We start from the raw sequence: 23,343 nt of genomic DNA, 5'->3' as shown, positions 1-23,343 counted from the left end.
CCTTAGTTTTGCTAGACTGTGTGTGTTTCTCCAGGGGAGATATGGCTTAGTTGAACTATAATCCTCAAGCTGTGTGTTCTTCGGCACATTTACCTCCAAACATCCCCCAGGAGGCCAAATAGATGTTGCCTTATCAGCCAAAATTGAGGATCCCTTACAAACCAGCCACATCTATGCAGTAAGGGCTGTAAAGAACTTGCCATGGCCCCCAACACCCTGGGCAATACCTCTGGCTGATAAGGCTCCGACCACTGACCACCCCACTACCATAGGTGAAGTACCTGGTAAATTGTCTACTTCCCCCTTGAACAAATTGTGTATTATCTTGATGATCTTGCCATCTTTGAGCCTTCCCACTTAACCAAATTGTCTTATCGTGGGTAAGTCCCTTTAAGTTTGCTCTTAGGGACAGCTCGTCACCAACCACATCACACTTGGACAAGAGTACTCCCTATTGCTCAGCACACAGTCCTATACAATAGCACACAAATCATATTGCCAGGCCCATAAGGCAAAAAAGTTACTATATAAAAGCCAGTCCTATTTGCTTTGTTAATGCTGATTAGCAGCCAGGGCAAGAGAGCCAGCCAATCAGGTTGCTCGAAACACAGGCTGAAACCGCTAATCTCAGCCCACGTTCCGGGCATTTTCTCATGCCCGCAGCGCCATCTAACCCCCACCCTCCCTTAATTTAATTTTGTAATGTTTCCCTCCACCCCCGCACTACTTCCCTGTTTTCAACGGCGGCAGCCGCCCCTCTTCCGCCACTGGTGCGTTTCTGCTGTCGCTGCGTAGCCGCCGTGGGCATGGAAGAAGGGGCTCTGTATGGAGCCCCGCCTTGCATTTCCATGGTGGCCATCTTTAGACAGTATTTTCATTCACTGAACAGGACACATTTTGAAAATAATGACTTCCAGTGACACTATCTGAGCCATTTTCATCACATTATGGAGTTGAACCTGGTGGCACTGGTGGCGAGGAGAACAATGCCAGGAGTAGCCTTGTCTTTAAAGCTAAGAATCCTACTGGCCTTTTGTGAGGTTGTAATAAGTGAAATGCGCCACTATAAGTCAAGAAATTGCACTTTTATTTTGGTGAAGTTGGCAACATGTGCCAGGTACTTTTCATGCTACTGTATATTGTTCATTTAGTTTTAGTTTTGTCCCTGCAATTCTGCTGAGAATGCACACTGGCCCGACTGCATGTCGGTTGCTGCCAGTCATCGTGTGCGTTTTGCAGGATATTTTTCATATCCCTGCATATTTTTCTTTTTTTGTAGTTGTCCCCACCAGCCCTATTGCTCATGACTAAATGGTGGACGCAGGGTTAGGGGTTCTTGGTTGGGTTGGCGGTTGCAGATGTGTTCGTGAATTTTGCAGATTTGTTTAAATTCCGTGTGTCTCTCTGCATCGACTCTGCATGTGTTAAAATAAAGCTACATTTCTTTGACCTTGAAAAAGTGAATAGCTCAAGTTTGACTCACGTGATTTTCAAAATTGTTGAGAAAAGCCCTATTTCAAGCAAAGCTCTCTAGGTATGTGCATAACATCTCCTAAAATGGAAGTGGACAATTCAAGGAAAAGTTTACTAGCCAAGTAGTGCAGTTTTCATCACCTATAAAAGGGCCCATACAAACAACTTTTTTTTTGGGGGGGGCTCATTTCACTTATGAAAATGCTGATGAAACTGCGCTAAATTTGGCCTCAGTGTTCGGAATTGGACAGCATGGTTGAATGTCAACTTTCATGGGCCAGAATGATATTTACAGAGATGTTCTTTTACAAGGTCGTATGTACAGTTGAATTTAAACTTCACAATCCATATTTTCTGTAGAATGAAGCACAAACTCAGTTGTCTCCGAGTGCTTGCATAAACGATACCTAACTCAATGGTTCTCAGTTATTGGCCTGGCAAGTTGTGTGTTGACATGCCTATCCCAGGAAAGGTGATAGAATGGAGGTCTTACGATTACCACAAAGGCCGAGCAACGAATAGCTTGCATGTTTAGTTTTGGCTATTTGGTGGCAGCTAAGCGCCACTGATAAGCTGAAACTATTCCATTTTGGGGGAGAGTAAAGAGGGAGAAGACATGTGAAGAGGGACACCCGGCGAGTGTACGTTTGTCTATGTACCCGCCGATTGACTGCCCTTAGACATGCTAACCCCTCTGGGCGTTTCCATTCACTACCTTCTCCTCCCTGGCCACACCACATCCTGCTAGGATCTCTTTGGGCCAGCTCTTTTAAGCAGGAACATCAGGCATTTGTCTGACAGTACTACTGCTAAACAGTCTGCTGAGAGTTAATGGCTCAATTGTATATGCTACTGATTCAATAAAAACATGTCTTAACCAAGTGCAGCTTCAACTGCGTGATTTGCGCTTAAGTCCTGTTAAAAACTATTATTGGCATAGCCTAGAGTTTGTGTGTGGATTTAGGTATTAGATTGGCATTTGCCTAACATTGCCCTCCTATGCCAGGTTATAACGCAATGTTCCAGCTTTTGCTAGCTGATGGCCAGGTAGTTCCATTATGCCGGTGCCTTGCAAATGCCTATGCCATGCCTACACAAAAGCCAACACTGTTAGTTTGCCAATGCTTGTTCTGATCATATTTTGACCCAGGGACAAGGACAGTTTGGAGAAACGTTTGCCCTTCATGGATGAACATTCAAATGATCAGGTTGATGCTTAAGTGGCCGGTGTCTGCTTACTGTATTGAGTAGCTGGCGCATCCAATACTAAGCCTGGAACAACAGTTGCAGTAAGGCGCTGCTGTGCCAAGGGAAGGCCAGGCATGCTAAGGTGGCACCAGGAAGGACTGAGATGTCTGTTCTAATGCAATTCCTTTTATTAGAAGTTTTCCAACACTAGTTAAACCAAACATTATACATGTATAAGGGTACTGATATACACTTTTCGGAGAATAAAGTAATCCCCTACAGTATTTGAACGAATAAACATTGCACCAAATAAAGGGGGAAGACTAATAGCACACATAAGACAATGACGGGGGAGTGAGGTGGGCGATTACCACATCGTTGGGCGGTGGGGAGGGGGGTGATCAAAAGAGTCGAATAAGTACCGATCTACTGTATTCCTACTCCAGGCCTCCCCAGCAATTCATTCACGCATTCTTCCCCAAGCATTCTTCAAAAGTCTTCCAATTTCATGTCTTACTTTCTCCTGACAATCACTAGTCCATGTGATCATAGGCGATTCTTTTTCGTTTTTCAATCTTCTATTTTTGGCGCAGTGTTCTTTTTCCAACCCCTCCAAATGACTTTCCACAGATCTCAAACCTCGCCAATGGCTCCTTTTGACCCCATGTCAGACCCCTCCCTAGCCAATCCCAAAGCAAGCCCACGACCTTCTGAGAGTTGTGTATGTCCACCCACCGTATCAGTGCAGGCACGATGGGACTGCCATTCAAGTGGGTTTGATTTGATGTTTGTGAACCCATTTTGGGTTCTTGACAGTGCCTGTCATCGCGCCTGGGCAAAGGTTGTGTGTTTCATGGCCCCTCTTGTCCCCCAGCGCACCCCCACTCCAGTTCTTGCGCTGTCCCCTCGCCCCCTCGCCCCCCCAGAGTCTGAGGTGTACTCGATATGATATCAGCCTATCGAGGAAAGACCCTGCTGGGTCCAACGCAAATGCTGTGGCAACACTGCTGTGCCCGGGACAGCACCAATCTGCTGCACGTACTCATTGGTTTCCTCTTGGTATTTAGTTTTGGCTTTCCCTTCTGCTAGTCTAATTCTAAGGGGAAGTTTCCTTTGGTATTCAAGCAAAGACTAACCTACCGTCTACTCTCTTCTCTGCCTAGTGCATGGATTTTCAGAGGCGCAGAGAAGATCAGGACGGCCCCCCTTCTGGACTGCTTGCTTTCCTGCACACTCATAAACTCACGGATCATACTGTATCTTTTTTTAAAACCTTAGTTGTGAAGTTTCTGAAAAATAACAGATTTTGTTCTCATCACATCGCTTTTGCTCCTTTTCTTTACTTGCCTTATCTCCTGTTCGCACCCACCCTGTAGTGCCAAAGGCACAGCTTAAAGGGGGAACCTGCACACCCACCTTTCCGCTCGATCTAGTTCGTTTTGGGACGTCAGCTGAGTTTTACTCCTGGGGAGTGCGGTAGGGTTGCCTTTGGGACGGTTTATCTGGCTGGGCGGTTTGTGTGGGAGTCTGGGAGTCTGTCACTTGGGCAGTGAGAGTAGGCAAGGGGTGATAGGCTGCAGGCAGCGGATCTGAGATGTGGGGGTGTAAACTGGGCAGGAGAAGGCCTGCTACATAGAGAAGCAGCAAGCCAGCCAATGGAAGACTAGACTTCTTCCAGAAAAACCTCTTTCTGGAGTTTGTTTTCTCCGCTTCTTCCCCACTCTGTAGCCTCACTGTGCACCACCAATCCTACGTGGTGACCACCGTCCCTTTTATCTTTGAAAGAACTGATGGTCCCCTAATCCCACCACCCCGAACCCCCAACCTCTTTTTGATTGTGTTATCCATTTGTGCATCCATTTTGTGCTGGGTGGCAGCCCTAGGCATTCTCTTCAATTCCATCGAGAGGTTCCGTAGGCTACCTAGAGTGCTGCATCCTTCCAGTTCTATAGGGCCCCTCGCCATTCCATACCCTCTTTATTCTGAAACGACTCAGAGCCTGCCACATATTAAGCAAAAAGGACTGTTTTTATCTATAGATATTTCCATAGCAACCATGTATGTCTATTTTAGGGGAACGCAGTGGCTTGAACGTGCTGGGGTGTGTCGGGAAAATGGCATATTGTGCACCCACCTGATATGATATTGCAAGTGTTTCTAGGCGCGACAAGACAAGGAGGGGGAAACAGAGGCAGGACAAAACAACGATCTTACTAGGCCCTGTGTCATTCAGATCGCCCACGAATCCTGATGGATTCAGACCATAGTCTGCGGAGGAAAGGAAAAGGGAAGGGGTGAAGCAGCGGGGGAATTCAGGGACATAAAGAACTGGCAAGGTTCTCAAACGGAGGCGGGGCAGGTTAACGGAAGGTGCATGGCGTTTGTGACAGCCTGGGTGCAGGTAGCTGCTTCAAAAAACAAAAAGACTCGCAGCTGGCCAGCCTCAAACAATCTTTCTAAAGATTCCTGGTACAGGTAAAGGCAAGCAAAGTCTAATTATGCAAAAACACAATGAAGCATCACATGCAACAACAACACAAAAACCAACTAAACAGTCACACATATGTGCCAATCTGTGGGCCACTCTATATTGTGATTAAACCATAGTCAATAGATTTCGGAACCCTAAATGCCGAATGTTGGCATTGCACACCTGAATACGTAATCAAATTAATCTTTTATAACGCACTCAATACTGGAGACTTCTCTCTTAGCACGGACCAGGATTCGAACCTGTGTTTCCAAAGCAAGTACATTGCCCCTGAGCTAAATTCCAGAGCCAGTGAATACTTCAGTGAAACAAGCATGAACACCTATCACATAGACCCTAAAAACCGTCTCTGAATTCTCCGCAGAAGTCAGCGTTGGCATTTGGCGGCTACAATGCTGACGCGTGTTTCAATGGGTCACGCCCTCCCATGCCTTCATCAGGGGCTGGACGTCAATGTATAGGTGCTGCAGTCATCAAAGCAACAAAACAGAGCGCCACAGCTGTTCAGGTGAATGCAATTCCACAAGGCCTGACCACAATTCAGGCGATTCTGATTCTGAACAATGTCTTCCAGCACTGGTGCTTCGCGAGAGAAATTAATATGTGGTGGCCGTCGTGCCAGCCAAAGACGATGATAGATCTGCAATTGAGAAATGAGGAGGGCACATGGGGAGGACTCTGAAGAAGAGGAAATATTCATATGAGGGCCGTTTCAGAGAGAAAACAGGGTATTCAATGAAACTTGCCGGTCCGCGATGTGGCCCAGGGGCCAGTGAGCCTTCCCATAGCCAGCATCAAAACAACCATCAATGGGGAGATGAGTCGTCATCTTGTTTTGGACCCAAAAAATGAAATTGATTTTTCCCTTCACATTTGCAATGGATCAAGTTTGACCAATTATAAAACACAGATGTTAACTGCTGGGTGCCCGTCCGCGATCCTGCTCCCCTTGCTGGTGTGGGTAAAACCTCGGGTCTGGGCGCTCCACAGATGTGATGGCGCGTGAGAAATGAAAAGGGCAGCTGCTTCTATTCCCACAGTCACATGGCACTGCATGTCAACACGCACAAACAGCGATTGGCATTAGCCAGACTTGTTGCATAAATGATGCCTTTGCTTGGCTGTCTTCTCAGCAAGACCTGGGCATAGAAGTGCTGGAGCACACAGAAGCTGAGGGGCCAGCCAGGCAGGCAGGATTCCTGCACCACCAAAGAATGCCACTCACGGTGGGCACAGGTCTGAGGAGTTACTGTACAGACTGGCTCACAGGTACTTACCACACATTTTTATTTTATTTATTAGCATTTTTAAAGCGCTCACACGCTTTTACAGGAATGTGTCTTAGTTGCGTATTTTATTAAGCGCAGACCCGGGGATTGAACCTGTGTTGGTTAGTGTTGTTTTGTTTCCAAGGCGAGCACATTGCTGCTGAGCTAGCCTATCCTCCTGGGACAAAGATACATCAACAACCACTAACTCCGTTAGTAAACACTACATGAGACCACAAATTGCTACCGTGAAGAAGAGGAATAGTACATGCAATCTTGTGGAACGATGCCGTGAGCACCCTTACGGCTCTAGAGAAATATCTAGTTTACTCTCAGAGAGCGGCCAAGAATCCCTCTACGCTGGTCCTCAATGCCAAAGGTACCTTTAAAGAGTTAATCCAAGACCAATTCTACCAGGAGGAGCTGGGTCAGCCTTGCCACTTTGTGGTCTATGATTCCTATACAATTCCTCGCTGGTGGCTTGCCGGGTATGCAAGGGACCGAGCGTGTGCCCCGCAATGGAATCCCAAGTAACTGAACTGCACATCTGTCCTGAAACACTTCCCCACATGCAGTCGGGGCCACTCCTGCAAGTCTGCAATCACAGCCACCTGTAGACATTGCAATAGGCGGGCGCAGGACTACGCTCACCGCTTCCTTTCACGCAGGTTGCACAGCGGTGTCTCCAGGCATCGCCCTCTAAGTGGCGACCGCCTCCACTTGCCCTAACAGTTCCAAGGCCCCGGACACAGAGGAATCCAAAACAGGATGAAATGACTGGTCGAACAGTTTTCGTTGGACCCACTTTTCTCTGGATGAAAAAGCCAAGTTCACAGCCACACAGCCACACAGCCACACAGCATATGCTGCATATGCTGCATCCAAGGAAGAGCAGAGCTCCCCCAAGACATATGTGGGCTGTATCTGTGATTTGTTGAGCAACCTTTTACTGAAATGTCAATGTGATATGATGTGTTATTTATAACGCACTTAATACACAAAGGCTTCTAAGCGCGGACCCGGGACTGGAACCTGCATTTCTCAGTGTCGTCTTGATTCCAAGACGAGCACATTGCCCCTGAGCTATCCTCACGTGGATTTGTTAAGGCAAATTCAAGCATTGGTTAATTAAACCATGGGAAAGTACTGGATCATCCTAAATGTGTCCACCTGTCACTGCTCACAGTGACCTGGAAGTACACCCAGCAGCCACCACACCTTGCCCGCCAACCTACCACAGTACAAGTACTGGATCATCCTAAATGTGTCCACCTGTCACTGCTCACAGTGACCTGGAAGTACACCCAGCAGCCACCACACCTTGCCCGCCAACCTACCACAGTACAAGTACTGGATCATCCTAAATGTGTCCACCTGTCACTGCTCACAGTGACCTGGAAGTACACCCAGCAGCCACCACACCTTGCCCGCCAACCTACCACAGTACAAGTACTGGATCATCCTAAATGTGTCCACCTGTCACTGCTCACAGTGACCTGGAAGTACACCCAGCAGCCACCACACCTTGCCCGCCAACCTACCACAGTACAAGTACTGGATCATCCTAAATGTGTCCACCTGGCACTACTCACAGTGACCTGGAAGTACACCCAACAGCCACCACACCTTGCCCGCCAACCTACCACAGTACAAGTACTGGATCATCCTAAATGTGTCCACCTGTCACTGCTCACAGTGACCTGGAAGTACACCCAGCAGCCACCACACCTTGCCTGCCAACCTACCACAGTACAGTCCTCCACACAACCTCCCATACTGGTTGGCAAGCAACCAAGCAAGACACACCCCCCCTGTGGCTCCTCTCTTTTGCCACAAACCCCACGTGCTCGAACACAACTCACACAGAATCTTACTAGCAGACAGAGAATGTGTCCCTCCCATCTGCAAGCATCAACACCTCCGGGTTGGCAACTGGCCTATCGCCCTTTCCTCACAAACCCCTCCCTCTCTATCACAAAGCACCTAGTGCCCAAGTAGCAGCAGTGTGTATATCCTCGCCCACAAAGCACTGCTGTGAGGAGCAGCGTTTGCCCGATTGGGGGACCACTGCTATGAAACCAACTGCTTCGCCATCGTTGAATACTTCAAATAACTTTAACACCCAGAAAGACGTTGCAGGTCCGCTTCTTCAGACCAGCACGTCCAGTTCAAATGTAGGCCCTCCCTGCCCTCCCGCTGGCCCTGCTTCCTGAAGCATCCAGTGGCTGCTTACCAGGAGGTGGTTTTACTGTATTTCAGTTCAATTCATCTTTATTGTGTTGTAGTTCTTAAGAACTTTTCACAACACCAAAATCAGACACAATTCATATTTTCTTTAACATGTGTACAATACTCCGATAAATTATCTTATTCACCAGATATAAAATATAATAATACTTTAAAACGATTTCCTAGTTATATTCCAAAAATGACCACAGCATCAAGCCTTTAGACCATGAAACACTTATTATCAGTGTTATTAGCAACACTGTGCGCCTAAAACTTCAAAGAATGTTGAACCCTCTGCCAAACTTGATAAAGTGCGACGTGCCAAGACTTATTAGCTGTGTTTAGGCAATTCTCCCAAAATAAATCACTCTTGATGTTGTCATGTTCATGCGCTAGGTTTGCCAGCATAACCATGTACAACCGATCAGTTGTGCAGCATTCAGTTAGAACAGATTGAGCTGCTTCCATTTCCCGCCCATTCTGCCCATTCGACATGCTCTTATCTTCTATTGCTAGCCCCAATTCGGGGCCTATACAGGCCAATAGTGGAAGCTGTTTTCCATGTAAAGCATACCTCTTCATCGCCCCTCCACCCCCCTACAGCAGGTGAAGCAAAACTGCTATCTGCTTAGCCCTACGTTTACGCAGTCTGGATGGCATCTCCGCCTGAGTGGGTTATAGCTGGCTAGATCTTAGCCAGGAGGGAGATGGAGGAGGTTGTGCTAACATCAAGAACCAGTCGCCCCTCATTCTTCACCCCCCCCCTACCCTCTGATTTTTTAAACTCGTTAATTTGTCCTTTCAGGTGAAATGCTCAGGTATGATAGATGATAATGGTCCATGCTCTTGGCAAAGGAGGCCATTTTGATATCCCGCAGCTTTGTAAGATTTGACCCTTCATGCTGCTGGACACGTGCAGTTATAGACCGAGGCTTAGTCACTGGCCGGGTGGACTATGGGGTAAAGCGCTCCTGTGGGGGTACTTCAATGAACCTTATTAGCAGACTCCGAATGGCCGAAAAGGTGATCGATTTCTAGGTGTAGGAAAAGTGACCCTGTCCGATCTGCTAACGGGAACCCGCCGTTTCCTCCAGTAAAGTAGGGAGGGGACTTCAGCTTAATCTTATCTGCATAGTCCTCAAATGCGTGCAGGTGGGCTGCCCCTGCTTACCTTAAGGGTAGCATCATGTGGGATATGGCGGTGTGGAACCTTTTGCCTTTGGATGATCACAGGTTATCCGTCCCTAGGGCTCTGTTGGGAGAGAGGAGATGCGTTTCCATCTTGGGGCACAGGCTTTGGACTATGTTCCCAAATTCCACGAATGGCCGCACAGGTTTTCCTAGTTTCAGGCCCACGGTGAAGCTGCATCTGTTCAGACACATCGTGCCAAGAGCTTCCAGTGGAGTCGTCGTGATCAGGGAGTGGAGGTGGTATAACCATGTTGCAACTGGGAGAAAAATAAAAACAATATATAGGGCCACTTTCTGTTGCCTGTTTCACACCCTTCACTGTCAACCTGCCCCAGATGCAACCCCTACACACACGCGTTGCTCAATGCACCCGCCTACCTCTTCCCTGGGGAAGCCACAGTTCCTCTACTTTTTGCCATTAAACGCAATAAAACATATCTGATGATGCACTTTGACCACTATATATATATATATAGCGCTTTACAGTGTGTCAGCACCCTTCCAGGCACTGCGAGCTTCGATCAAACACAGCAGGCCATAAGCAATGATCTATACTTCACAGAAGGAGATGGACGCAAGCCAACACTCCCTGGAGGTTCCACTCACCTCTGCCAAGTACAACCTGGGAATCCAGAGGTGCATTCCAAAGTGGGAAACAGCTGTGCCAAAGCCGCTCATGCAATTCGTCGCCCGTGCGCTATTTGCACGCCATCCCACTATGAGAACAAGACAGCCGATCAATTCCCAGCAAACACCGCACACCAAGCAGAGGGAGTGTGGAGGAGGCTATACCCCGGATAGAAGCTCAGGGGCTACAACCAAAAGGCTAGCGAGCCCCGAGTCCCGACAGTCCCAACAGCGTAGCCCCAGGTCTTTTCCAGACCTTGGCAACATCTCTGACACCAAGAACCACCCCTGGGGCCATACTACCCAACACCCCGAAACAACGACTCACAACACACAAGTCCAAGCTAACCTCCACAATCCAGACTCTGGTTGTCACGGAAAACCTTGGCCATGCCGAAAAGCTGAATCAAAAAGTGCGCACTGCTATGACGCAATGCTAATGGCAGAAGCGTATTATACAAGGCGCTGTAGAATAGCCTTGTGGTATCGGCTTGAGAGACTATGGTGTAAGGAATGGCATCCAGCATGTTGAAACGTGATGAAATACAGGTGTGGCTGACAGTCATTCCAGTGTGTGCTTTCAGTGAGTGCTGTGGGAGCAGCACGTCATTCCAGTCCAAGAGACCCTCCACTCCTTAGGCATGAGGTTCAGTGTGGAATGGCGATGCATATGTACTATGTATTGGATTTTATAAACGGCAGCCTAACTGGGAAGCTACAAAGTGTTTTACCAGGGGCTGGGGGAACAGCTTAGGGAGAAGTGGAGGGGGGAGCTCGGGTGGGGAGAAGTTGCGTTGAGTGGAGGGAAGAGCAATTGGTGAGATGTTCTCGGAGCGGGGTCTTTAGGTCCTTCTTGAAGTGTAGGATGGAGGGGCTATAGTATGCGATGCCAGATTTGACACTGATTTTGCTATACTTGGCGCTCATAATACACGTTTGTGTATTTGTAAGCCCGAGACCTTAAGCTATATGAGTCCTTCTGTTGGGGCCCGCCGAGCAACCGTAGTCGCAGTCTACTTCAGGATTCGTCCTCTCGCCGGCCAATGATTCTTCAGCACGGGAGTAGCAGCGACTCTTAACAGGGTACTCTGTCAGCATAATACAGCCTGTCGATACAGCCCTTCTGGGATATGGTGGGGAAGGCAATAGGTACAATCTTTGGGTCCCAGAGCTCGGGATATGGAGGAAGCCATGTTGGGAATGGGAGAGGTGTTGGGGAATCTACCGTCGAAGGCACAAAAGAAGGCACACGTAAATTTAAAGGTTGGCCACGATGCTGGTGGTGGCGCAAAAATGGAAGCTGAAATGTGCCCCCTCGGAACACGAATAGGTGGGAAAAATATGGAACTTTGTTGCTTTTGAACGGGTGACTTACTCGACACAGGGGGATCACCAAAAGTTCCTGTGGGAATGGGACAGTGCCTTGAGGTTAGGCCTGGTTTGAGGGAGCAGAGGGAGCAAGGCAAGACCTTCGATGACCGGTTACAGGTCCAAGAGGGTTCGGAACAAAGAAGGCCAGGAAGGTCAGGGGGAGGGGAGGTTGGTAGAGGGGGTGGGAAGGGTGTCTTTGCAGGGAGGAAAGCGGGAATTGAGAAGGCAAGAGACTACGCCCCTGGAGGAGGGGGAGGTAGCGCTGGGTTCATTGGGAGAAAGTCACGTTGCAACATCTCTATAGGGAGGGGGAAGGGGGCTCTGTGGGTAGGGTGTGGGCAGGAGGTGGAGGAAAGGTTGAGTGGGGAAATTGTGATGTATCTTGACAAAATGCCAATAAAATGCAAGTTAAAAAAAAATACAGGTGTAGGTATAACAGTTTGAGTAACATAGCATTTTCACTTCAGAGGGTGATGAGAAAAACAATTTCATATTTCCTCCATGTTAACCGATTGTCTTTCTTCAACAGGGACCACCCGGACCAAAAGGGGAAAAGGTAGGTCATGTATGCAGTATATAACGCATGTCGCGGTACTGGACGGCAGCCTGCCCGTTTCTCTGTCTGTTCCCTCACTTTACACGCGGCCGCGCCCACCACCATTGCCATCCTGTCCCGCTCAAGTTGGGATTCAGTGTTTCTTCAGCTCTTCTCGTGGATTCTCCTTATTTACTTGTGGGAAATAATCCTAGTCTATTGCTGCAATCTGATTGGCTGGCTGTTGAGAAGCAATGTAAGAGGGTGCAATGTATAAGCACCCAGATGCATTCAAGCCGTAGACAGCCCAGGCAGAATCACCTCAGTACTTAGCACTCTGCCCCTTTTTAGGTCCACGCACCCCAGCCCTGTATCCCTCCCGCTCCCCGCTGCACTCCAGTTCGGCAGTGCCTTTCTTTCTAGCCATTCCTGCACATAGTTACTTGCCCTCCTGTCTCTGCAGCCCAGCCAGTCCATGGCAGCTGGCGCCCCATCAGCACCTGCTCGCGCGGCTTCCACACTTAGGACCGACCCATTGGGGTGAATGGCTTGCCGGACCTTAATTGTCATGACCATGTCTGTTTGTGTCTGTCTCACGCAGGGTGAACAAGGCGACATAGGCCCTCGCGTAAGTAGTACCTTGGACCATGGCTCTTTTCAAATATTTCGCACGCTGTGTACTAAACTATTGCGAGTTGTGGTAGATTGGTTAATTGCGCAATGGGCATCGCTGTGTGTTGCTTGCTTTCCTCAAGTGCTCTGAAACAGCAGACATTAGAGTGGAAAACACATCACCGTTGCGTTTACCTGATTTATGTAGTAAAGTACAGACTAAAGTGGATTGCAACTTCGAAGGCCTCTCATTCTGAACAGGCCCGGATGTCCACATTTGCCAAGTGCCTGCATGTTTGCATGTGTTATCATTTCTGTGGGCTCTGTCATAGAGGTGGAGTGCAACAAATGTCCAGGAGTGGCCAACAATCCCCTCGCCCGTCCAGCAGAAAGCTGCGAACGTGTATCCGGTGTCGGGGTCTTCCCTCATGTCTCCGAGGCATGCGCGCGGCTTTGAACTGGGGTCACGTGTCTTTTCGTGCGGGGTCAAGAATGCTCTCCCTCTGGAAGCTTCGCTTTCAAATGGAGCTGTTTCTTTTCATGTGGTCTTCGTTTTTCAAAGGGCTTCTGCCTTTCATATGTGGAGGGGTTGTAGTCTGTCACATGACAATGACGGGTTGGGTTGCCGGGTAGTGAGTGATAACGAAGGCCTATTACTAACGAGGAGGCCCGACTAAATGGCTTCATAAGCCTGGTGGAGCTCCGCCCGCGCACTCCCACCACTATAATGGTGGATTTGGCGGGATGACTCATGCAGCTCTTATAACCGGAGTGTCAGAAGTTTGCCCTGATCCCAACATGTCTGCTCGGCCAGACTGGTGTAGGAAACGTGCATCACAGGCGCAGTGGCGGTGGGCCTCGCCTCTCGCCAAGGCCATGCAGGGAAGACCCCTATGCTATCATGTTTTTTCTGCAAAAAACGGTGCATTGTAGGCAGGGCACCAACGTTCAATTGGGAGCAGAAAAATAAAAATGTACGAGATAAATGTAAAAAATATATACTAGGAAGCGTTTCAGAAACGCCTAGGCCGATATTACACTATGCAGATGTTTAATGAACATAGAAACAAGACCTAATGGCCTTGCTTACTACTGCCTAGACTAAGCAACATGGCCGACATTGATGAATGGTTGTGAACCTAGGGTGGGGAGGTAACTTTTACGGGTACTTTCGGCAATACCGGACGTGCTTTATTTCCATGATGCAAAAGTATGAATGAATATACATGATTGGTGCTGCTACTAAAACATCATGAAACCTGTTCTGAGTGTGGGTGTTTAATATCACTTATTTTAATGCAGTGCTTGGGCCCCAATAATATCCATTAAATAACCACCCCCCAAATGATCCTCCGCAGTATGAAGCGTTATCAAATAAAACACGTCTGCATGTGCAGGCTACTGGGGCCCCTGATACCTGTGCAGGCTCCTGGGGCCCCTGATACCTGGGCAGATAGGGAACTTTGCCGCATCTCCAGGGCATCTTGCTGATATCAACCCATATCATATTTAACAACCCGCTTCCTGGGTCATCTGCCTTCCCAGACCGCTGTCACACCCTCATGCCCCAGAGAAAGAAATGAAAGAAAGTGTCATGGCCGTCTCCTCTTGGGGGGGGGGAGGGGGGTCTACGGGTTTTACGCAAGATGGTTCCTCTCTAATGAGGAAAGCACAACGAGTCCAACTGCTACTCTTGGTGTTTCATATTAAACACATCAGTAGCTCTACCTTTGATATGGGAAGTTATTCAAGTGTATAGCAGTCATTGTGCCAAACGGCGGTGTCCCCCTAATTTTCCCCCTAGGAGCATCCGCTTTATCCGCGAGTGGACGGTGAAAACGGGCAGGCCTTGCAGACTAAGAGGCCAACTGCTACAGTTGACACTGGCTGTAAACAAAAAAAATAGGTACTCACTCGTGACACTCTGCAAGAGCTATAGGAATTGTGAGTCAGAATGCGTTCATAGTTAACGTTCTGCATGCAGACCCTACTTCTTGGAACTAGGTTCACATTTCAAAGTGGTTGTGGAGAGTTCTATGGATTGGCCATTCGATGCATTATGGCACCTTTTGCCACCTTTTACCATTAATTGTTTCTAGCAATAGTTAAGCAATAATCCCAAGACAGGGGTCATGCTGCGTCAGGTAATGCCCCGGCGCATTACCAGAGATGGTAATGCCCCCCTGGTGAGGGGCGTATTGCTATTAGTAATCCGCCCCATTAGCAAGGGTACTAATAATGTGTTTATTTGGTTGCGAGACGCTCCAGCGTTTTACAACCAAAAAATAAAATGGCCGCCATGGTACGGGAAACAAAGTCTGTTCTCCCTTTTCATGGGGGCCATTTAAAACAGTTAAAAATAGTAAACAAAGAAGATGGCCACCATGTAACGGGAGAAGGGATTACATGTAGTCCTTTTCTCCCTTTCCATGGTGGCCATTAGAAAGATTTAAAAAAGAAAACAAAAATTGCCCACCATGGAACAGGAGAAGGGACTACACTTACTCCCTTTCCATGGCGGCCACTTGCGGAAGGACGTGGCCACGACCAGAGCCTTGTCAGGCTGATAAGGACCCGGCGAGGGCCGATCAGATAGTTTATAACAATCTGTTTGTCCCTCGCCGGGCACTAATATTTCCTATAGCACATGGAACCCCTTTCTTCATATTAAGAACAAGCCACATAATAAACTGTACCCATTGGCGCCAGCTCCTTGCGTGCCACAGGCAGCATATGCTTCATCAGCTCAGGAGAGCTGGGGCCTTGCTCCTTAGTAATGCTTAGACAGGCTCTGCTCCTCATTGGACCACTGACCGCGCATCCAGCCTGTGCACTGCATCCTCCCAGGCCAGGCTTGGATTCAGGGGGTCTGGCCCCGCCAGCTCTCCTAATTAGTCACACTGATTGTCTTAACTTTGTGAGAGTGTTTATCCTCAGGTGTTTATGCCGTCTGTGCTTGAGTCTCGCAGACCTTACAAAATGTAAACTGAAAGTGATGGAGGGGGGAAGTGCAGAGGAGGAACTGTCTGGCTGAAGGCAGCAAGGCAGGCATTAGATGACGTGGGAGTGGGCTGGGAAACATCTTAGTGTAGTTTTTACCAGAGAAAGTGATACAAGGGGTGTGAGAAGAAGCACTTGGAAGGGTGGCAGGTGCCATAGCAGCTGGAGGTAAGGTAATGTATGGTGCTTAGTTGGATATGGTGTTTGTTATTGGGCGCATCAGGTCACATAGCATGACCTTGGAGGGGTGCTGGGTGTGCCTTTGCGAACATTTTTCCACGGGTGCCTTAAAAAAAAAATCAGAGAAATTCAGGAGCTCTGGACAAAAGAAGTTGCTGGTCCTGGCCCGAGTCTATAGAAAGTTGGTATCATCTAGTCATGGGTCAGCAAAGCTTGTGGGGCACTGGGAGAGAGCCGGCCATATTGTAGCCCCATATTACCACTGGGCCACATGGCTAGGAGAGCCGGGCTCCGCTGCAGTGTGCCCCATCCTGGGCAACACATGCACAGAAAGAAAGGGGCATATAAAGGCCCAAAGGATGTAGAAAGAGGACAGGCCATCCAAATGGTGGCCAGTTTCAATTATAACGGAGAGCCGCAAATCAAAATATGTAGGTGCAAAATAAAGGGCGATTGGCCACCAGATGGACCCATTCTAATACCTTCAAAGAAATATAGACACAAGCGTGATGCTCCTTAGGATGGGGGCTTTGATATCCTACGGGACAAGTGGCACATGGGTGTCTCATAGAAGGAAGGGTATCAGGTAATATTATCCCCACCAATAATATCGCCATATATATGGTCGTCGGGAACAGCCATAAGGGATATTATTAGTGGAGATCATTTTTGGGGTCAATGGGAGCAGGGGTTGCGGGGGTGTTCCCCGCTCCCTCTAAAATAATATAGGTGCTCCGGGGGTGTCCCTCGCAGGTTTAATGGGTTAATATTGCCGCATAAATATGGCGCCATTCTTGTATGGCAATATTTTTGTGGGGATATTAACACATGGAAACGAAGGAATGGAGCTGCCTTTCAGCCAGAGTGTTCGCAAGTGATGTTGAAAATGTGGGGCATTCTGGGACTGGCTCGGTGAGCCATTAGTGGGACCACGGGAGCACACTAGGGGTCCAGTGGGATTCCTGATGTCAAGAGGAGGTGAGTACGCAGAAGAGTAGATGCTGCTGGAGGTTGCTATCTACTGTTGGGCGTTGATGGTTGACAACCAGGACGGACCAAACTTTCCTAGTTTACAAGAACACGGGCTGTCTCCAGAATGTGCGCCCACTGGCATCCTCTGGTTGTTGTTAAATTGTTTGACTAACAGCAGAGGCGTTGCTGGGGGGGGGGCTGAGAGGGCTATAGCCCCGGGTCTTTTGGTTGAAGCCCCAGATAGAAGCTCAGGGGCTACAACCTAAAGGCTAGCTAGCCCTGAGTTCCAACAGTCCCGACATTAGTGTAGCCTCAGATCTTTCCCAGACCTAGCAACAACCCTGTCCAACAGTGCATACAAAGCTGATGTAAGGTGCACGTTCAGGATACTGAGCTCGAGTTTCCACTCAACCGCAAAAGCCATGTTCTCCCAGATGCTCTGCTTACCATTGTGCTTTGGAAAAGGTAAGGGCATGTTCTGATGTCCAACCCGGTTTATAGTTAATATTTCGAATTTCATTATTTCGAATGCAAAAATGTCAAAAAAATTATACAGAAAAAAAAAATGTCGAATGTCTTTTTTTAGTTATTTTTAGTTTGAAATGGGGGGGTCCCCTAAACCCCCCCTTTTTTTAAACCCTTTTTTTACTTGCAAAACCAAAAAAAACATGTAAATTAAAAAAAAAGACATTTGAATTTTTTTTTCGGTATTTTTTTTGTTGTCATTTTTGTCATTCGAAATTTTATTTTCGACATATTAACTGGCTACCGTCCAACCCATCTGCTGACTTCTCCTGGAATAAACATTGCTTCATCCCTGGCCATAATAGCTATCAATCTATAAGCAAATAAGTGTTCGCATTTATGGAGATGTTTTGACAGCCCCAATGGAGACATATGCAAACCTTTGCTTGTGAAGTCCCGCAATGGAGTAATTCAGAGGTGGAAACTGTGTTTACCATGTTGCAATGGCACATTTGTGTGAATTAATCCTATGAAAGACGTGCTAATTTTTTTTTGTTACATGTCTAAGATGCATACAGCTTGATATGTCTTTGTCCCAATCTGTCACTGTGTTGTATCCGTAGGGCTCTGGTTTGGGGGTCTCAGCGGGACTGCTGAGCAACCAGATTCTGACTGTAAAGGTTTGTGCTTCTCCGATGACTGTATCTGCACCTTGCTTGGCTGGGCCCTTCTTCTCTTCCTGTCTCTGTCGCTAAGACATGGCTTCCTCGCCTTCCATCTAGCCTGGAGGATTCTCCTCTACTGTCCTTTCACTCTGGACTGCACCTCCATCTCCCGTGCTGGCGCTTTCCTTGCCAGGTGCTCTTCATCATCTACTCCAAGGCATCGTTGTGTAGCTGTTACATACAATAGGAGGCAGTGCTGTGTATTTTAGCGTTTGCAAGATGGCTGCCTTGTGTTATCAGAGATGCCAACATGCCCCACGCCATTGGGAAGATTCTTCTTCCCAGAATGCAAAGATAGAAATAGGACTGGATGACCAACCCCCTGACTCGCTGCTGTATTCTGGCATTGACATGTTATTTAACGCCTCTGAAATAATCTCCCTTGAGCATGTATTGAGTGGCAGATGGGTAGGTGAATAGTCCACTGAGAGGTCGCCATAACAGCCTAGCGATAGAAAGAAATGCTCAAGTTGACGAAGATGTCCCTCCAAAGACAACGGTGCAAATCATGCCTTTCTTGATGCGTACACATCCACAATATTTACTATAGATGCCACCTTTTCCACTGAGGATGGCTCATTTCGCATGCCACACCCGCAAAACCCAGCGTGCCTGCAAACAAAAATGGTTTTGCCAGTCTGTCCCTGAGATTTTGGCGTTAAAGGTTGGGGGCACAGGACTGGGCTTACTGTCCATATTCCCACCCCTGTCCCCCAAAATGAGGCATATAATATACACCCTGTGTCAAAACTTTCCAGATATCTCTCTCATACATATATATCAGTGGGTAACAAAACCAACGAGGGACTGGAAAAAACATGCAAATGAGACCTGCCTGCATTGTAATCATTTAATCTGACGAAGCCCGCTTTGGGAGAAACGCGTTGTTTTTCTGTCCAGGACTGTCCACCATGACTGAAATAAAGGACATTACGCACAGCTTCTAAGGAGTCGGTTTTTGAATTTTGGGATCGTATTGCACGAGTGCTGTTGCTTCTTTGACTGCCTGCAGTTTTGTTTTCCTATATATATATATATATATATATATATATATATATCGAAACAAACAGTTTGTGCAAAACACGTTGCAGATGCACTCCTCCAAGTCCAGATACATAAAAGAATACAGGGCAAATTCTTCAGTTGGCACAAAGTCCTTTATTTATGGATCCCTGAGCAGGGATATGAAGCCTGTATTACGCGTTTTGCAAACAACTTATTGCTTGATTCCGTGCAATACAAACAATGTGGCTAGCTCTCTATATACATAAGCGTGGTCTCTATGATCATGGCAAGATGCATGGTCCCTTCTTTGTGTTTGCAGCATGTCAATTGGACTCGCAGACGGCGTAAAAGCGGTCGGCCATGTTTACACATTAAGTTAACAATGACCCTCTAAGCAAGTATTCCACAGTTGCGAAAAACAATCAATGCAATTTCGCAACGTATACATATAATCCTATGTGTAAAGTGCTTAGTGGTTCCTTATCACAGGGATAATGGTTAAAATCACAGTTCTAAGCTAAAACAGGACTGAATGAAAATGCCTCATTGAACTCCATGAACGGATTAAGGTGCATATAGAAAAACTGACCATTCGTACATCTTACTTGCATTCAATGTGGTTTCTAAAGTGCATATATGGAATGTGTTATATGGTTCCACTTAGAATATCAAAACATAACTAGAAAATCAGCGCGACTCTGAAGGGGTGAAAGTGCTTAGGGCTCACCTCTGGGTAAAAAGCCCATTTTAAAGTACATGGTGCTTAACCTGAGTTTTCACAATGAGGTGCATGACGCGCTCAAGTGGCATGTGCATGAAATCATCCACTGGATAAGTCTGTTGAGGTGCCTAATGGTAGGACATGAGTGTCTCCAATGGAAGGTGCAAATACGCACACTAAAACCCCAGGTTAATACCGAATCGGATGACTATTAAGTCTCCAATTTACATATCCCAGAGTACAACCCGGATTATATTCAATTAAAAGTGGGATCATACAGTTCTAAAATTTCAGACACATAGAAAACACATTTAAAACACATTTAAAAGGAAGAAGAAAACCTCTACTCTTCAAACTATCGAGACTCAACCTATCAACTATTCAACGTGTCCACATTATACAAATAACACAAAGTCACCATGTTCCAGTGACCTGTCAAAAATATAAAACTTGGCACAATTTAAAATCAACTAATAGAATAGTTCATCCTTTGCTAAATTGTGGGCTCATAATGAGTAAATTATATAATAGCCCTTCAAGAACTTTAGAAAGTATGAAAAAGCCGGTCTGATAGCACAGCGAGTAGAGTGCTCGCTTTGACATCTGTGCAGAGCCTGCTGACGCAGGTTCGAATCCCGGCAGGGCCAAACTCAGCCTTTCATCCTTCCGAGGTCGATAAATGAGCACCACACACAGTGGGTAATAACAAGCAGTGCTCAGATACCTGAGGTTCGTAGCACTATATAAATGCTAAATGATTATTAAATATGCAAGTCAATAACTCGACAAAACAGCAGAACACCAAACAACGCCTGAAAGCAAAAACAGTGACAGAGAGGATATGGAGAGAATATCAAAGAATCTTATTGAAATACACAATAAGATAAAAAAGAAATGAGAAAAATAAGAATAAATGTTGAAAAATTACACAGGAAAGAAAAACGAAACCAAGAGGAAAAGGGAAAAAACAGCAAAAAATGAACAAAGCACCAAAAGGAAATGCAAGCAGGGAAGAGAGGAGAAGAATGTATGTGCCTCTAACTTAGCAAAATCAAACCCTATCATCTGAGTGACTTGAGGGCATTGCCTGGTTTCAAAATTCTCACCTTCCATATGCACAAGAAAAACATCACTTCATAAAATCAGTACATGTTCATAGACGTATCACAAAAAAGTGTACAGCTCTTCGTCTATATTGTGTCCAAATGGGAATTGAGTTTCGTATTCTAGTATTGTCTTTGTCTCTGTTGCAGTATCAGTTCTCGGTTGCCACCTCTGGGTGGTGGAGGTATGGTTGCTAATCCAAAGAACTTAAAACATTTTAAATCATGTTGATGTGTTTCTTTAAAATGTTTGTCCACAGGTTCAAATGGATCATTGTGCTTCTTTTTTTTTTACTCTTTATTTGTCACTTTTAAATTAATACAATACAGTCATCCATTAACATCTGCGGGTTACATCTTGAACCAATCAATTCTTTACTCTACTAATTAAAACCATAAATAAATTCAACTCTTTCATGTATTTGTATTCAATATGTCATTAACTATAGCTAACCCCTTGCAATATTGCTATATGCAAACAGGGATAACAACAAGACGGGACAATACATACACAACACACAAGGGCAAAACAACAAAACTCAATTCACTATTATCTCCATATACATTCTCTTCATTCCAAACATCACTCTCATCCAAATTCATCCAACTATTATGGTAATAGTTTAACCTCCATTATACAGTTCACTGAATGGCCCCCATATCTCCGAATATTCGGCCTCTCTTTTCTGTTTATTTTCGCATGAGCTTCTCATAACTTGACAAGGTTTGTAAATCAGTTAATCATCCCTCCACTTTTGGCTTTTTCCTTGATTTACAGACCCTAAGGATTTGCCTTGCAGACACCATCAATACTCTAATAATCCAGCTATCATGTTCTCGAGCTATCATACACCTCCCAGTATTTGAGAGCAAAATTACTGAATATGAGGATCTTTGAAATTCTACTCCCAGAATATTATGTCCAGCCTGTCCAAAACTCCCCCCCCCAAAAAATCCACCACTCTTGGACATTCCCACAACATTGTTCTTGATGGCTCGTACATATTGTAATATGCGCAGTTTCAATTTTCACACAGTGCTTCCTACATACTACTGTTGGCATGGGCACATCAGTACACAAACAACAAATTCAGTACCACATGAGATCCTGTCCTTGATGTTCGCTATCTGTTTCAATACAGGGTGTTTGAGAGAGGTGCAATTATGTGCATATTGGCACACCTTACAATTTTTGTACTTACGAAATCCATTACTCACACCTAGCAACCATTGTTCCTTAGATACTATGGGCTCTTTGTGCATGAAACTGGACACTAGGAGATCTTTCAATGAGGTGGAACGTCTGAAAGAGGTGTTGGGCTTCTTAGCAAGTGCTTGACCCAAATTCGTATCTAACCTCAACACGTGCCAATGCTGATTGCCGATAGTCCTAATATTTCTGGACACTAATTCAAAAGTGATGCTGAATCTTGACTCACCCACTTCTATTTCTTTCCTAATAGGGGATTCAATGTTAGCCAGTAAACTCTCTCTAGGCATATTTCTGACTTTCACAAATGCACGTTTGATCACTCTTTTGGGATTCCCCTGATCTCTGAAGCCCTGTGCAGTACCTCTACTTTCCTCGTCAAAGTAATCCATTGTTGAGCAATTTCTACGTTATCTTAGGAATTCCCCATAAGGTATACTCCATATTAAGCTCTTGGGATGGTTACTGGTAGCATGCAGAGGTGTATTGGAACCAGTGGGTTTCCAATACAAATTGGTTTCTATTTTGCCCAATTTATGTTCAACAAGCACATCCAGAAATATGACTTCTTGGCGACTGGGACTCAGTGAATTTTAGATTTAATGTGTTCTCATTAGGGACCTTAACAAAAAACACACATTCTTTTTCTATACCATTCCAGATGTCAAACAGGTCATCTATGAACCTGAGCCATAAAACAATTTTATCTGTATATTGCACATTGCCCTCAGACCACACCATACATTTCTCAAACCATTGCATTGTGAGATTGGCGTAGAGTGGCGCAAATGTTGAACCAACAGCGGTCCCTGTAGCTGTGTGTAAACATTTTCCTCAAATGAAAATACATTATTGGTCAGACACAGTTCAATCATCCCTAAAATCATTTCAGTGAGTTTGAGATAATTTAACGACCTTGTGTTTAAGTAAAACTAGAAAGCTTTTGGGACTATTCTATGCTGTATCAATGTATAAAG

General features: G+C 46.3%; 1 protein-coding gene across 1 annotated transcript in view; it reads left to right on the top strand.

Moving 5' to 3' along the window:
- COL23A1 (collagen type XXIII alpha 1 chain) overlaps positions 1–23,343 on the top strand; it is a 395,547-nt gene that overhangs the window by 173,239 nt on the left and 198,965 nt on the right. The window contains exons 3-5 of the mRNA XM_069652640.1: positions 12,368–12,394; positions 12,975–13,001; positions 18,226–18,282. The gene's annotated coding sequence lies outside the window, so the exon portion shown is untranslated. The remainder of the gene's footprint in view (positions 1–12,367; positions 12,395–12,974; positions 13,002–18,225; positions 18,283–23,343) is intronic.

Source organism: Ambystoma mexicanum, chromosome 3p (assembly GCF_040938575.1).
Source record: "Ambystoma mexicanum isolate Mex_15411 chromosome 3p, UKY_AmexF1_1, whole genome shotgun sequence".
Lineage (NCBI taxonomy): Eukaryota > Metazoa > Chordata > Amphibia > Caudata > Ambystomatidae > Ambystoma > Ambystoma mexicanum.
This window is presented reverse-complemented; position numbering and strand designations above follow the sequence as displayed.